Genomic DNA, 16,148 nt, shown 5'->3' with positions numbered 1-16,148 from the left:
TTAATTTTTTATATAGTTTGAACTTAGGTTTTGAATGTCTATTGAATCTGATTTGATAATTAATGTTTATGGAATATTTGTTTTCCGGATATTTGATTAAATTAGCTAATTAGGGTAGAATTATAATTGAGGTTGGATTTTGGTATTTTAATCTGATTTCTGTCTTTCACTCTATGCGCCTGAAAGGGGCTAGACGCAAGGATTGAGAAATCAAATCCGTGGTTACGTGGCGCTCGAGAGAGGCACGAATCACCGTAAAATCCAGAGTTGATGTTTCCTGTTGTGTAGGTAGTTAACCAGATGATTGCTTGATAATTTAGGATATAATTAGTGTTTAGTTAATATTAATTCATCATATTTGGTTAGGCTAGTTGACTGAAGAATACACAAAATTCAGTCCTCCCTGTGGATATGACCCTCGCTTCCAGCTAAATTACATGAACGATTCGTACGCTTGCGAGGTATTAAACCCGATGTAACTAAATTCTACATCAAGTTTTTGGCGCCATTACTGGGGAGGCACGAATTAAGTGTATTTCTTTGTTCTCCATAGTCTTAGGTTAGATTTATTTTTATTTTATTTTATTTTATTTTTATTTTTATTTTTATTTTTATTTTTATTTATTTTTATTTTTATTTTTATTTTTATTTTTATTTTTATTTTTATTTTTTATTTTTTGCTTTCATAATTTTAGCTTGGTGATTTTTTATGGAATTATTTTTATTTCTTATAGTTAGTTCATATTTTTAGTAGCGAGTTTGTTAGCTTAATTTGATAGTTCATTTTGTTTCTTTTTGTGTTTTTATGCACAAGCGCCGCTCCCTAGGTGGACCATTAGCTCCCTTTGTTGAAGAGGTAGAACATATTTGTAGGAAAACACCCAAAGCCAAGTTAGGAGCTACCATGGCCAATCAAGGCGAACCATTACAGTTACCTGCAACAGGTGACCGTTGAGCCCTGAGGGATTATTCTATCCCATCCCACTTCACATCACCTTCTTGCATTATATTGCCACCCACTACTGTTGCCAGTTATGAGTTGAAACCGGGTTTGATCCAACTCCTCCCTACATTATATGGGTTGGAGAAGGAGGACCCATATTACCACATCAAGGAATTCTTAAATATTTGTGCAACTTTTAAATTCCAGAATTTCTTAGATGACTCTATCCGGTTAAGACTTTTTCCATTTTCACTTAAGGATAAGGCCAAGTCTTAGCTTAATTCCTTGGAGGTGGGCAGCATTACTTCATGGGACACATTAGTCACAAAATTCTTATCCAAGTACTTTCCCATTCAGAGAACTACAGGCCTCAGGAGAGAAATCTCCAACTTTATGCAGCAGGAGGGTGAACACTTTTATGAGGCTTGGGAGAAATGGAAGGATTTGATCCGTAGGTGTCCGCATCATGGGTTTACGAAATGGCATTAAGTGCAATACTTTTATCAAGGATTTGCACTCCAGGTTAGATCCATGGTAGATGCAACGAGTGGTGGGAGTTTGATGGGTAAGAGTGCTAGTGAGGCGTGGGACTTCTTTGAAACGTTGAGTGATCAATCTCAGTAATGGGGTTTGTCATTTAATGTTGATAGGAGATCCCACGAAGCCAAAAGAGGGGGTCCCTACGAGGTTAGTGAAACACCCATGCTCATGACCAAGATTGAGGGGTTGACTAGAAAAATTGATGCCCTTATGGTGTCCAAGAGTTCACCTGCTCCTAACCCATCTACTGTCTGTGCCATATGCTCTGGTTCATCTCATCCCACACAAATGTGTCCATCTAGTTCATCCTACCCAGAGCTCATTGAGGACTTGAATGCAGTCCAGAATTTTCATAGACCAAACTGGAACGATCCTTTTTCAAAAACATATAATCCGGGTTGGGCTAGGCACCCAAATTTCTCATGGTCCAAGGGCCCACAAGTTGGGGGTCCTCCAGGGTTTACTCAACCCCAACCTCCGTGCCCACACTTCACTCAACAGCCATTGATTCCACAAAAACCTTCACTTGAGGATACACTTCAATTATTCATGCAGAATACACAGTCCTCCATTGCTAAACTTGAAATGCAAGTGAGTCAGTTGGCCAGCCACATGAGTGAACAAGCACAAAATAGACTCCCGAGTCAAACCATTCCTAACCCCAAAAGCACACATGAGAGTGGGTTGAATTCCAAACCCCACCATGAGCAAGCCAAAGCCATAACCACCCTTAGGAGTGGTCGTGAGTTGAACAATGGGGTAGAGACCACTAAGTCTAAGGAGTCAAAGGATGACAATGGGGACACATCATTGGGTGGAGAACCTCCAAGTTCTCCACCAACAGCCAAGCAGATCCCTAACCAAGTCCCACTAGCTCCTTATCCGCAGAGGTTATCGGGCCCACCTAGGAAAGGAGATAGCATGCATGAAATGTTGGAACTGTTTAGTAAGGTTCACATTAACATTCCACTTCTTGATGCTATTAGGCAAGTCCCTGCCTATGCCCGATTTTTGAAAGACCTTTGTACACAGAAGAGAAAACAACATGTTAACAAAAAGGTCTTTCTTAATGAGAATCTAAGCTCAATTCTGAAGCACAACACTCCTCCTAAAGTTAAAGATCCTGGATGTCCCACAATTTCATGTGTCATTGGTGAACATACCATCCAGAGAGTTCTTCTTGACTTAGGAGCAAGTGTGAATTTGCTTCCTTTCTTTGTGTACCAGCAATTAGGTTTGGGGGAATTGAAGCCTACTCCCATCACACTTCAACTAGCTGACCGTTCTGTGAAGATACCACGAGGAATAGTTGAAGATGTTTTGATAAAAGTGGACAAATTTCTGTTCCTGGTTGATTTCATTGTTCTTGATACACAACCAGTAGTCAATGCGACCAAACAAATTCCTATCATCCTAGGACGTCCCTTTTTAGCCACATCTAATGCTATCATTCATTGTAAAAGTGGTGAGTGGAGTTGTCTTTTGGAAATTTTAAGGTCTCATTGAATGTATTTAATGTCGGGCACCACCCACTTGAGTCTAATGATCTGAGTCCTGCATTTAAGATAGAAACTGTTATGCTTGATGACGAATCCACTCTTGAATCTTTTGAGTCTTGCATAACATCTTTAGACATGGACTATTATGATGAGGAAACATATTTCTGAGAGGTTAATTCTTTACTCAATTCTGTACCTCTGTTGGAGGAAGCTTATGAGGTTATCACAACTGATCATCCATAGGATCTTCCTCTTGACTTGGACAAACCTCTTGAAACTTCCAAGCTAGATCTTAAGCTACTTCCTCCCACGTTGAAGTATGCGTTCTTGGGGCCCATGAACTCATTACCAGTCATTATTTCCTCTGATTTGAGTACTGAGCAGGAGGAACAATTGACTGAAGTTTTACAAGCACACAGAGAGGCATTAGGGTGGACTCTTGATGCCTTAAAAGGGATTGGCCCCTCCATATGCATGCATCATATTCATTTGGAGGAGGGGACTAAAGCCTCACGTGAGATGCAACGTAGGTTAAATCCCCATATGATGGAGGTTGTGAGAGAAGAAGTCATCAGGTTGCTTGTGACAAGAATCATTTACCCTATTTCCAATAGCACCTGGGTGAGTCCAATTCAAGTTGTCCCTAAGAAAGGGGGGAAACGATAATGAAAAATGAGAGTGGTGAATTGATTCCCACAAGAACTACCACCAAGTGGCGTGTCTGCATTGACTATACAAAACTTAATTCCGCCACTAGGAAGGATCACTTCCCACTACCTTTCATTGATCAGGTACTAGAGCGATTGGCCGGCCACAATTTTTATTGCTTCTTAGATGGATACTCTGGCTACAATCAAATTCCCATTGCTCCAGAAAACCAGGAAAAGACCACATTCACGTGTCCGTTTGGCACCTATGCTTACAGACGCATGCCTTTTGGTTTATGCAATGCGCCCGTCACTTTCCAATGGTGCATGATGAGTATCTTTTCTGACATGATTGGTGAATTTTTAGAGGTCTTTATGGATGAATTTTCTGTTTTTGGCTCTAGTTTTGATACATGTCTGCATAATCTTTCACTCGTATTGTCTTGTTGCATTAAGTCCAATTTAGTCTTGAATTGGGAGAAATGCCACTTCATGGTGAAAGAAGGAATTGTTTTAGGACATGTAGTGTCTGAGGGGGGTGTAGAAGTGGACAAAGCCAAGGTTGACCTAATTGTCAATCTTCCACCACCTACTTCTGTGAAGGGGGTGCGTTCTTTCCTTGGCCATGCTGGGTTCTATAGGCGTTTCATTAAAGACTTTAGCAAAATTTCTCGTCCTTTGACGAATTTACTTGCTCAAGATGTTGCTTTTGCCTTTGATGATGCCTGTATTCATGCTTTTGAGACACTGAACAAATGTTTGTCCACTGCACCCATTGTCCAACCCCCTATTTGGTCTTTGCCTTTTGAGTTGATGTGTGATGCCTCTGACTATGCATTGGGGGCTGTTTTGGGGCAAAAGACAGATAAAATGCCTTGTGTCATTCAGTATGCTAGCCACACTCTTCATGATGCTCAATTGAATTACACTACCACTGAGAAGGAGTTGCTAGCTGTTGTGTTTGCCTTGAACAAATTCAGATCATATCTGTTAGGGTCAAAGGTTATAGTGTTCACTGATCATTCTGCGTTGAAGTACTTATTATCCATCAAGGACACTAAACCTCGCTTGATTAGATGGATCTTGCAATTGCAAGAATTTGACCTTGAGATTCGAGATAAGAAGGGTTGTGAGGATGTTGTTGCTGATCATCTATCTAGGATCTGTGTAGTACCTCAGGAAGGATTCCTTCCTTTAAATGATTCCTTCCCTGATGAACAACTTCTCCAAGTATCCATGTTGCCTTGGTTTGCTGACATAGTCAACTATCTTGTAACTCATAAGATTCCTGATTATTGGAGTAAACAAGATTGGTTGAAATTCTTTTCCCAAGTCAAACTTTTTTTTTGGGATGACCCTTATTTGTTCAAGGTGTGTTCTGACCAAGTCATTAGGCCTTGTGTACATGAGCAAGACTTTGCCAACATTCTTGAATTTTGTCATTCCCACGCATGTGGTGGACATTTTGGTGCTAGAAAAACCGCAGCTAAAGTCTTGCAATGTGGTTTCTATTGGCCGTCATTATTTAGAGATGCCCATGAGTTTTGTCAGGTGTGTGATAAATGCCAACGAATTGGTTGTTTGTCTAGGAAGAACATGATGCCTCTTAACCCATTCTTATTGTTGAATTGTTTGATGTGTGGGGTATTGACTTCATGGGTCCTTTTCCTGTCTCGTTCGGCTATCATTAAATCCTTGTTGCTGTTGAATATGTCTCTAAATGGATTGAAGCTATTGCATGTAAGACAAACGATCACAAAGTGGTGGTAAAGTTTTTAAAAGAAAATATATTTAATCGGTTTGGTAACCCGAGAGCAATCATCAGTGATGGGGGATCTCATTTTTGTAACAGAGCATTTGAGACCTTATTGAAGAAATATTCCATCACTCATCGGGTGTCCACTCCGTACCACCAGCAAACTTGTGGTCAAGTGGAAATCTCTAATAGGGAGATCAAACGGATTTTGGAGAAGTCGGTTCGCTTTGATAGGAAAGATTGGTCCACTCGATTGGATGATGCTTTATGGGCCTATCGAACCGCTTATAAGACTCCTATTGGGATGTCTCCATTTTGCCTAGTGTTCGGCAAAGCATGCCATCTACCTGTTGAGCTTGAGCATAGAACTTATTTGGCCATTAAGGCTTTGAATTTTGATTTAACTCAAGCGGGTGAGGAGAGAAAATTGCAATTGAATGAGTTAGGGGAGATACGTCAGGATGCTTATGAGAATGCCAAACTGTATAAGGAGCGAACAAAGCTTTTACATGATAAATCTATTTTTCTCAAGTCTTTTACTGTTGGGCAGAATGTTTTACTTTATAACTCACGATTGCATTTGTTTCCAGGGAAGCTAAGATCCAGGTGGTCCGGTCCATTTGAAGTTACACAGGTGTTTCCTCATGGCACTATTGAGATCCGCAATCACGGAGATGGGTCGGTCTTCAAAGTTAACGGTCAGAGGCTCAAACCGTATCTTGAGAATGTCCCCACACCGGAGGAGGTGATGGTGATTTTCTTGGAGGAACCTGTCTTAGCATCTTGAATGCATCAGAGTCTTGCTTACGACTATAAACTTAGCACATTGTGGGCAATCCCCATGTTTCTATCCCTTTGTACATTACAGTTTTATTTTTATTTTATTTTTTTGGTTTATTCATTCTTACTTGCCGGCTGAGAGCATAAATGGTTCCGGTAGTCGATGACCAGACTTTTGGTCCCTAGTTTGAGAGGCTTGTACTCAAACAACCGTTTTGGGATTGAGCAGTTCGATCTTGAAGTATTGAATGAAAACCTTATGGTGAGTAACTTAAGGACTTGTGTTCAGCGTGTGATTCCTGCTGCCTTCAGTGGCCAGTCACACGGAGATTTCTTCAAAGTGTGATGTGGGATAGCGGTTTCATCTATAGATGATTACCTACGGGTATGGCTGATACAAGTAAACCTTCTTCGAGGGAGACTATGTATCATTCCTGGGGGTCTTTATTGACTTTTCGGTATTATTGTTGATGACCAAACACATATGGTCCCACCTATGGATTTAGCCCTGAGGGAGCTTAACCCTCACCCTACTGGAGTATAACTAGCTAAGTTGTTATTCCTTTTTTGTAGTCGTTCTAGTGTTTTAACTTTTCCCCATTGAGGAAAATGTCAGGTTTAGGTTTGGGGGGGGGGGGGGGGGGGGGGAACGGCTCTTTTATATCTTAACAATGATTTTCTTTTGATTTTTGTTCGTGGTTTTCAAATTACTCCTCTTAGTATGTGCTTAACGTTAGTAGAGTTAAAATAAGTTGCTCAAATGTGTTTCAAAACTTTTCGTAAAACTATGTAGAATATGCCTATTAGAAATCTGATATCATTTGTTGGGATCCATGAGAATTCAGTGGGATAACTTACTATTGCATTAGACTTGGAACTTAGTTTCAAAAGAGAACATGTAAATCTAGTGTTGATCTATGTTAGTCTGAATAGTCTTGTATGCCTGTTTGAACTCATTCCTTTTTATACCTCAATGAAATTCCTTGTTGTAATGTATGAATGTAAATGGAAATGCTCTTGCTTGCAAAAGACGGATAACTTCAAAAACAGCCTGGGCTAACCTAGGGACATGCACTGGAACAGTCGATTACTTAAAAATAAGTGCATGTGCAGTGAAGACGAATACAAAATGGTGGTAATACCAGAAGTATTCACTGAAACAAAAATTACGCTGGTAATAGCAAAAGTGCCCTGGTAATAGCGTAAAATGGTTTTAAATCTGGAAGCAATGAGTTTTCTTAACTTTGATGATGAATTGTAATTTGAAAGAAGTTGCAAGTCAAGATTGAAATTGGTATATTTGTTATGTGAGATTGTCAGACAACAAGCTTACTCTACTATTTTCTCTTAATTGTGATGTGACCAGGATTTTATTGTTATTTGTTGCCTCTTTGTTCTATTGAAGTAATTGCTTATGGGTCACATTGGTTCAGGTGGAGTAACAATGAGTGTATTTGGATTGATAATATGCTATATTTTACACAGGTTTTCAAATTGCGCAAGATCTCATATGATTTTCAGATATTTTACGATACTAAGTGTTAGTCATATGCTAATGAGGAGTAAATTTTCTTCAATTTTTTCTTTTTATATTATTGATTTAGATGAATTTTTTGGGTAAATTCCATGCAAACCCTCACGAGACATAACTCGTCCACTACTGTAGAGTAGGGGTTTAACGGCTTGTTGCATGCGCTAAATGCAATCGTGCTCCCTACGAAAGTGGCATTTTGTTTTCCTAGGCTTAATTTTGGTTCGATTGTTGTTTTGCTAGGGACTAGCAAAGATTTAGGTTTGGGGGTGTGATAGATGTCATATTCTAACATGAGAACTAGGTTAATTATAATAGAATAACCTTTATAATTGTGTTATAGGTGGTTATTTATCGGTTTTCAAATGAAATGAGCATTTATTGAATTTGGCATTAATCACTGTCGATATTGCATATTTTTCTCTCCTGAATTATATTTCATTGTTTTTAAGGTTTATTTCTTCCTGAAATGTTTTTTATAGATTCGATTATGGAATTTCAGGAGAATTTTGGTGGAGAAGGAGATATTCACCAAAATGCCCTTAGTGAAATGGAGGTGATTTTTAGGTGAAATCATTTTAAAATAAAGAAGAGGGTATTAAAGGGAAGGAGAGCGTCGAACGAGAGGGAGGACAGCGTCAAGAGAAAACAGAGACCAAAATAGAGGAGTTGGGACCGGAAACAGGGGAGGATCCGAGAGGAGTTCCCCACCGTCGTTCGCCGGGCCACTGTCTTTCACCGCGCCACCGTCGTCCACCGCCGTCCACCGCCATCCACTGCCATCCAGCAACCGAGAACAAACCCGAGGAGAGCTCGAGAGAGTCTCCGTCGAGGTGAGTTCGATAGTCGTCGCTCGCCAGGCCGAGAAGTGATCCGAGAGGTCTTCTCCGGTGCCACTTCCGCTTTCCGACTATCCTCCGGCGTCTATTACATATTTCCGACCAGTCCCGGAGCTATTCCGACAAGTCCCGGAGCTATTCTGACTCCAACCGAGACTCGATAGAGCCGGTTAGAGAACGTCAGCTCTGTTTCATTTTTCGCCGGACATTACTTCTGTCCGTCGGCTTCCAACCTTCGTCGGCGGCGTCATCTCTACCTCCGGCCACTCACTCTTGCCAACCCAAAGCCATTGATTTTGGGAAATTACAGCACCCGTGAGAACGAGTTGCTGCCCGAGCGAGAGGAAGGAGAAGGGGAGTAATTCGTCATTTTTGAATTTTATTTTTTATATAGTTTGTTCTTAGGTTTTGAATGTTTATTGAATCTGATTTGATAATTAATGTTTATGGAATATTTGTTTTCCGGATATTTGATTAAATTAGCTAATTAGGGTAGAATTATAATTGAGGTTGGATTTTGGTATTTTAATCCTATTTCTGTCTTTCACTCTATGCGCCCGAGAGGGGCTAGACGCAAGGATTGAGAAATCAGATCCATGGTTACGTGGTGCTCGAGAGAGGCACGAATCACCGTAAAATCTAGAGTTGACGTTTCCTGTTGTGTAGGTAGTTAACCAGTAGATTGCTTGATAATTTAGGATATAATTAGTGTTTAGTTAATATGAATTCATCATATTTGGTTAGGCTAGTTGACTGAAGAATACACAAAGTTCAGTCCTCCCTGTGGATATGACCCTCGCTTCCCACTAAATTACATGAACGATTCGTACGCTTGCAAGGTATTAAAGCCGATGTAACTAAATTCTACATCAAGTAGCCATGGGAACCAGTGGTTGGCGCAGGGGTGGATTTGGTGGTGGCGTGAATTATTGGTGATGTACTAGTTGTGGTTGAAAATTGGTGGCTGGTGGTGGCATTGGTGCTTGAAGTGCAGCAAGTTGTCGGATGACTGTTTGGAGAGATGATTCCAGCGTATGTAATGTATTATTGATGTGAGAAATTTTAATAACTTGAAGAGTGGATCGTTGTTGAAGTTCTGAAGTACTTGATGTATGTCCTCTGGAGAAGAGGAATCACCAAGGGTGGACCTGTCTGATACCACGTTGTTAGGATCCTCACGAGCCATGGATCTTGTCACCCTCCTCTCTTCTCTTCCTTCCATTACCTTGCTTGACGTTGAGATGGAATGAGGGAATGATGGAGATTGAATTTAGGAAAGGAGAATTTCGGAAAGGAATTGGGGGAAAATGGGAGAGAGCTTGAAGGAGCTCTTGACCTGTTTATCTAATTTACTCTAGCTAAAGTAGACTCAATTCATATCTCTCATTACCCTAGCCGTCCCCTTAAATAAGGTTGAGGATGCCCAAAACACTAAAGACCCCTTGGGTCAATGGTTCAAACCAATGAATGCTAAACCAACCCAAACCCAAGACAAAACCAAACCAAAAACAATTACATGGAAATTGAAAAACACATTCATTAATTCCTACGCCTGTTGGTAACTCGTGATGCTATAGAGTCCTTAACACAACTGCTCCTTCCTTGGGTCTGGACCAGAGTGTCTCTCTGCCATGAAACCAGAAATCATGCTAGTCAGTCGATGGAGACTTGCTCGTGTTTCAGCTTGGTCATTTTCAATCTTTTTTTATCATGCTTTTAAGTTCTTCATTGCTGGATGTATCCCCCATGTTACCCTGCCCTGATACCAAATTGTTATGGTCCCTAGTCATGGATCAATCTTTGCTTACATTTGTTGTTGTTCTAAATTTTTTGCACACATAAACTCTCAAAATTTTTATTTTGTAGTGATCTGTTTGCCTTATATTTTTTGTTTACGAGAGATAAAGGGAAAGTTGAAAACTTAAGTTTTGATTTAAGAAAAAAATATGCATCTAAAATGGAAATGCACAAATGTATAGAGAGATAATTCCAAAAAGTGTCAGTAACTTTTAGGGATTGTAAAATCTTTCTAGTTTTTATATATCAGGTTTTGCAATCATCGAGAAAACGGGGAGGCGGGGTATTTTTTAGCTGAGTGTTGACTCCCAATCCATAAGTCATTTCTTAAAAAAATATTGCCTGATACGCATGATTGACCAATAAATCACTTTAAAATCATCTATGATTGTTAGGTCATTTTTTTTTGTAAATGGGTAAAATAATACCTTATTTGACTCGAGTAAATATCCCACCGCACCCAAACTTGAAAATTTAATGAGGTTTGGATCCATAGGTCATTTCCATCTTGAACATGTTTCAAGCATGCATATCCATATTTAAAAAATGTGTAGGATCAATTAGAAATCTCTTTCTTATAAAATTTCAAGCTATTAGGGTTAAACTAGTGGAATTTCCCAAACTTGGATATCCAAACTTTTGTGTTCATTTGTGGTGTGTGAATAAATTTTCTTTGCTTATATTTTTTGTTGTTCTAAATTTTTTGCATACATAAACTTCAAAATTTTCATTTTGTTGTGATTTGTTTGCCTTAACTTTTTTGTTTACGACAGATAAAGGGAAAAGTGAAAACTCAAGTTTTGTTTTAAGAAAAAAGTATTTATCTAAAATAATGTAGAGAGAGATAATTCCAAAAAGTGTCTTTAAGTTTTAGGGATTGTAAACTCTTTCTAGTTTTTTATATATCAGGTTTGTGAATCCAGCACTGTAATAGAGTAGCTGGTCTTGGTCAAGAAGGAGAAAAAACCTTTCTTTGTGCTGATCTCGGATAGGAGGAAAACAACTCCCTTTTTGAGTCTATGTTTGTTATGGTCCCTAGCCATGGATCTAGTAACTCGGTGAGTCAAATAAGGATCTAGCACTGTTAGAGGGTTTCTTAACACGTTTTTGTGAAAAGAAACTCTCTTTTACTTCCCTCACACGTTATAATTGAAAAGGTGTTTCCTTTTCTCAATTATAGATGCACCAATTCAATCAAGAGACTGTTTTAAGGATCCAATTATGAAACCCCACTTTGTACCTCACTTCAATGAGTAGGGTTTCTGAATTCATGCAACTACCAATGCTGAATGTAAAGAGGGCAGTCTCTAGTTCTTCTAAACTCAGAAAAGATAGATAAAAATACCTCTTGAAGACCTCCTTCAATCAGCAACTCGAAAAGCCCTTTCTTGATGCTAAGGCTCATGCAAATCCTTCTTCCCTCACTGCTGGTTCGTGGAAGAGATGGGTGACTATTGCAGCTTGGAAGAGAAGGCTGATTCCTCTTCCTTTTCTTTCCAAGATCTCCTCAAAGACTCCCCAATGGATGCAGCAAACCAACAAGGATAGTTCACGCCAAGAACCCTAGGATAGAGAACCTAGCAAGAACCTAATTACTCTATTTTACTCTAAATCCGAACTTACCTTATTTCTCATTCCTTACCCTTTAAATAGGGCCATTCACGCCAAGATAGGTTAGGGTTAGGTTTATAAATCCAAACTATACCCCTACCTTCAAGTCTTATTACATAATCAATCAAATTCAAAATTAAAAGCAACATAAGTAATAAAAGTAAAATTAGGTGACTTGGTGAGTCATTGTCTTCTCCTCTGAGTGACTCGGTGTACTATTGAGTCCATAACAATGTTGTTGTTTTAGGGTAAGGGCAGAGAGCCCTTACTGCTGCTGCTCGGACAGGAGGAGAAAGACTCCCCATTTGCTCACGGCAAAGAGGGTTTGGAACCTCTTGGCTAGTGCTCGTGATAGGGCTGAAAAGCCTCTAACTTGTATAACTTTTGGCTATATGATTAGGGGATTTCTGACCTTCTTCTTGCTGGCCTTGATGCTGCAATAAACTGGTACTGGTGCTGCTCGTGATAAGAGGATTTAGAACCCTCAATTCTTGCTCGGAAAAGAGGGTAGAGCCCTTCTCTTGCTGTTTATGAAGGAAAGGAGGCTGAAGCCTCTATTTGAACTCGGAAAAGGGACATCAACTCCCCTCTCTTCTTCGGTATAGATCAATGGAAACAATAATCAACTATGAGAGAAAGATATTCAGATTCAAGAGGGAACCTGGACCTAGAGCTCATCAAGGAGACCTCCAAACCTTAGAGCTCGTCAAGGAGAACTCCAAACCCAGTTTAACCTAATTCAAGATTTGCCTCTTTTCTCCTTCCATTGCCCTCTAAGTAGGCTTGATGTCCCCCCTAGTTTTAGGGTTAAATATTACAATTCTGCCCCTATGGCAATTTAACTTAAATAATGCATGAAAAACGAATTTAAAACAATATGGAAAGAAAGCTATTAATTCTGTAACTCAGTGCGCCTCTGTTGTATGACTCGGTAAGCTATTGAGTCCTCAACACCCCCTCCAGGTGTGGGTGAGTGAATAGTATGAACTCCCAGCTTACTATAAATGATGTATAAAATCGTTTTTGTACAATGTGCATTTATCTTCCAACACTCCCCCTCTCGCTGGTGCTCTCGTTCATGAGGCCCAGCTGGTATAATATCAGTGAGAGCAAATCACTCCTAGCCGCTAAGACATTGCTCTGAAGTGTCCTCCTCTACCACTGTGTCCCTCCATAGGACAACGACTCTCAAGTGGTAGAGTAATATATGATATTAATGGGGGGAAGAAACATAAATATAATAATAAATTCCTCCATCATGGACTTCCAACCACAAAAAAATTGATATTTTTGACGTGGATGAAGTTCCTCCGTCATGGACTCCCAACTACAAATAATTTTGATATTTTTTATGGGGATGTAGCTCCTCTGTCATGGACTCCCAACCACAAAATTTGGATATTTTTTACTGGGATGAAGTTTCCTCCGTTATGGACTCCCAACCACAAATAAATTTGATATTTTTTATGGGGACATAAATAAATAATGGTATGATGTTAGGATCCTCACGAGCCATGGATCTTGTCACCCTCCTCTCTTCTCTTCCTTCCATTATCGTGCTAGACGTTGAGATGGAATGAGGGGTTGAAGGGATTTGAATTTCAGGAAGGAGAATTGGGGGAAAAATAGAAGAGAGCTTGAAGGAGCTCTTGACCTGTTTATCTAGATTACGCTAGCTAAAGTGAACTCAATTCCTAATTCTCATTACCCTAGACGTCCCCTTAAATAGGGTGGAGGACGTCCAAAACCCTAAAGACCTCTTGGGTCAATGGTTCAAACCAATAAATGCTAAACCAACCCAAACCAAAGACAAAACCAAACCAAGAAACAATTACATGAAAATTGAAAAACACATTCATTAATTCCTACGCCTGTTGGTAACTCGTGATGCTATAGAGTCCATAACATCACCCCCCTCCTGGAGAAAGAGCTTGTCCTCAAGCTCGAAGGAAGGATATAAAAGTCGAAATGCTGATAACGGCTCCCATGTGGTGTCACTGGGATCGGCATCTACCCACTGGACAAGAATTTCCCAATCCCCTTGAATGTGGCGTGCTTGTATTACCTGAGCCGGAATAGAAAGGACTCTGCCCTCATGTAGTGGCAGCAGTGGAGTGTGCAGTAGGGGTGAGTCACCCTGGAAGGGCTTCAATTAGGAGACGTGAAATACATTGTGGATCTTTGCTTCCGGTGGTAGCTGCAAGCGGTATGCCACGGGCCCAATTTGGTCCAATATCGGAAATGGACCATAATATTTTGGAGACAGCTTATGGCGCTTGGCTGCAGTCAGGGACAGCTGGCGGTAGTGTTGAAGCTTTAACCACACATAGTCTCCAGGGAAATAAGATGCCTCCCGGTGCTTCCTATCATAAAAGCGTTTCATAGAGTGTTGGGCCGCCTGCAGATGTGTACGTACCTCAGTGAGCATAGCGTCTCTTTCAGCTAATACTTGGTCCAAAGTGACGACTTTGGATGCCCTAGGTTCATATGGTAACAAACGAGGTGGATCTCTGCCATAAACTACCCTGAAAGGAGTAGTGCCCAGTGCCGTGTGGTAAGATATGTTATAGCAAAATTCTGCCCATGAAAGCCATTTTACCCATCTTCTAGGTGCGTCCCCCACAAAACAACGAAGATACATTTCAATCGTGCAATTGACAACCTCTGTTTGGCCATCCGTTTGTGGATGATAGGCAAACGAAAATGCCAATTGGGTGCCCTATAATTTGAATAATTCCTTCCAAAAGATACTGGTAAAAATGGCATCCCTGTCACTGATATTGGATGAGGGAATTCCATGTAATCGGACAATGTTGTCCATAAATAATTGAGCGACCTGAGCAGCAGTATATGGATGCACCAAAGCAAGGAGGTGCCCATATTTTGAAAATTGATCAACGACGACGAATATCACTGATTTTCCTGATGAAATGGGAAGTCCAGCAATGAAGTCCATGGAAATATCAGACCAGATTTGAGATGGTAGTTGCAGAGGTTGCAGTAGGCCGGCCGGACTTAAAGATTCGGCCTTGTTTCTTTGACAAATCTGACAAGCAGCTACATAATCAGCAATTGCGCTCTTCCAGTAAAAGTCCCGACTGATTTGGAAATATGTTTTCTATCGACCCTCATGTGTGCTATCATGGATAGAGGACAGGATGGTGTGAAGAAGTGGGGATGTATTATGCAAAAAGATCCTGTTTTTGTAGAGAATGAGACGATCCTGAATCGTCCAATGAGGAGCAGCTGTCCCCTGTTGAATATCCTGATATAATGACATGAGATCCGGATATTGATGTACTTCGTCACGAATAGAATCTAATACCAGTGAACGTGGGTGACTGAGAGCATAAAGGTGTGTGGCTGAAATATCCCGACGTGATAAGGCATCAGCCCCCAAATTCGAACCACCGGGCTTATAATGAACCGTAAAATCGAAGCCCATGAGTTTAGTTAACCAATGCTGCTGTGGGGATGTGGTGAGGCCCTGTTCAAGAAGATACTTGAGGCTGCAATGATCTATATGAATGAGAAACGGTCGTCCCCAAAGATAAGGTCGCCAATGTTGGACAGCCTTGGCTAACCCAATCAATTCCCTCTCATATGCAGCTAACTTATGGTGGTGTTGTCCCAACTGACGGCTGAAATAAGCAATGGGGTGGCCCAATTGTTGTAACACTGCCCCTACACCTCCCCCGGATGCATCACATTCCACCACAAAGTCTCCCTCAAAATCTGGTAATTGTAGGACTGGTGCTGAGGCTAAGGCCTCCTTTAACAGGTTAAAGGCCTGTTCTGCTGAAGAAGACCGGTGGAAGGCATTTTTTTTTTTAGCAGGTTATTGAGTGGTGCTGCTATCTGGCCATAAGATTGGATAAATTTTCTATAATATCCCACAAGGCCCAAAAATCCCTTTAATGCCGTGATGGACATGGGAATCGGCCAATCTGTAACTGCTTGTATCATGCTCTGGTCAACTTTCACGCCCACAGCTGATATGACGTGGCCCAAATATTCCACCTCAGATGTACCCATAGAACATTTTGATTTATTCAAAACCAAATGATGAGAGCGTAGAATGGTAAATACCTGATGGAGGTGGTGGAGATGTTCTTCCCAATTTTTGCTGTAGACCAGAATGTCATAAAAAAAGAATAACACATAGTTGTGCAAAAGTAATGAAAAGACCTCATTCATGAGGGCCT

At 40.5% G+C, this 16,148-nt stretch overlaps 1 non-coding gene across 1 annotated transcript; it reads right to left on the bottom strand.

Moving 5' to 3' along the window:
- Positions 1–1,309: 1,309 nt before the first annotated feature.
- On the bottom strand, positions 1,310–1,416 carry LOC137966790 (small nucleolar RNA R71). The gene has a single exon (XR_011116281.1). It is a non-coding gene; the product is annotated as a small nucleolar RNA R71 (small nucleolar RNA).
- Positions 1,417–16,148: the final 14,732 nt, after the last annotated feature.

This window comes from Aristolochia californica, unplaced genomic scaffold, assembly GCF_029961685.1.
Source record: "Aristolochia californica isolate CCGP_79_NKW_82.1479 unplaced genomic scaffold, dmAriCali1.0.hap1 SCAF_5, whole genome shotgun sequence".
NCBI classification, from domain to species: Eukaryota; Viridiplantae; Streptophyta; class Magnoliopsida; order Piperales; family Aristolochiaceae; genus Aristolochia; species Aristolochia californica.
Note: the sequence above shows the minus strand (reverse complement) of the source record. Positions and strands in the feature narration are given on the sequence as shown.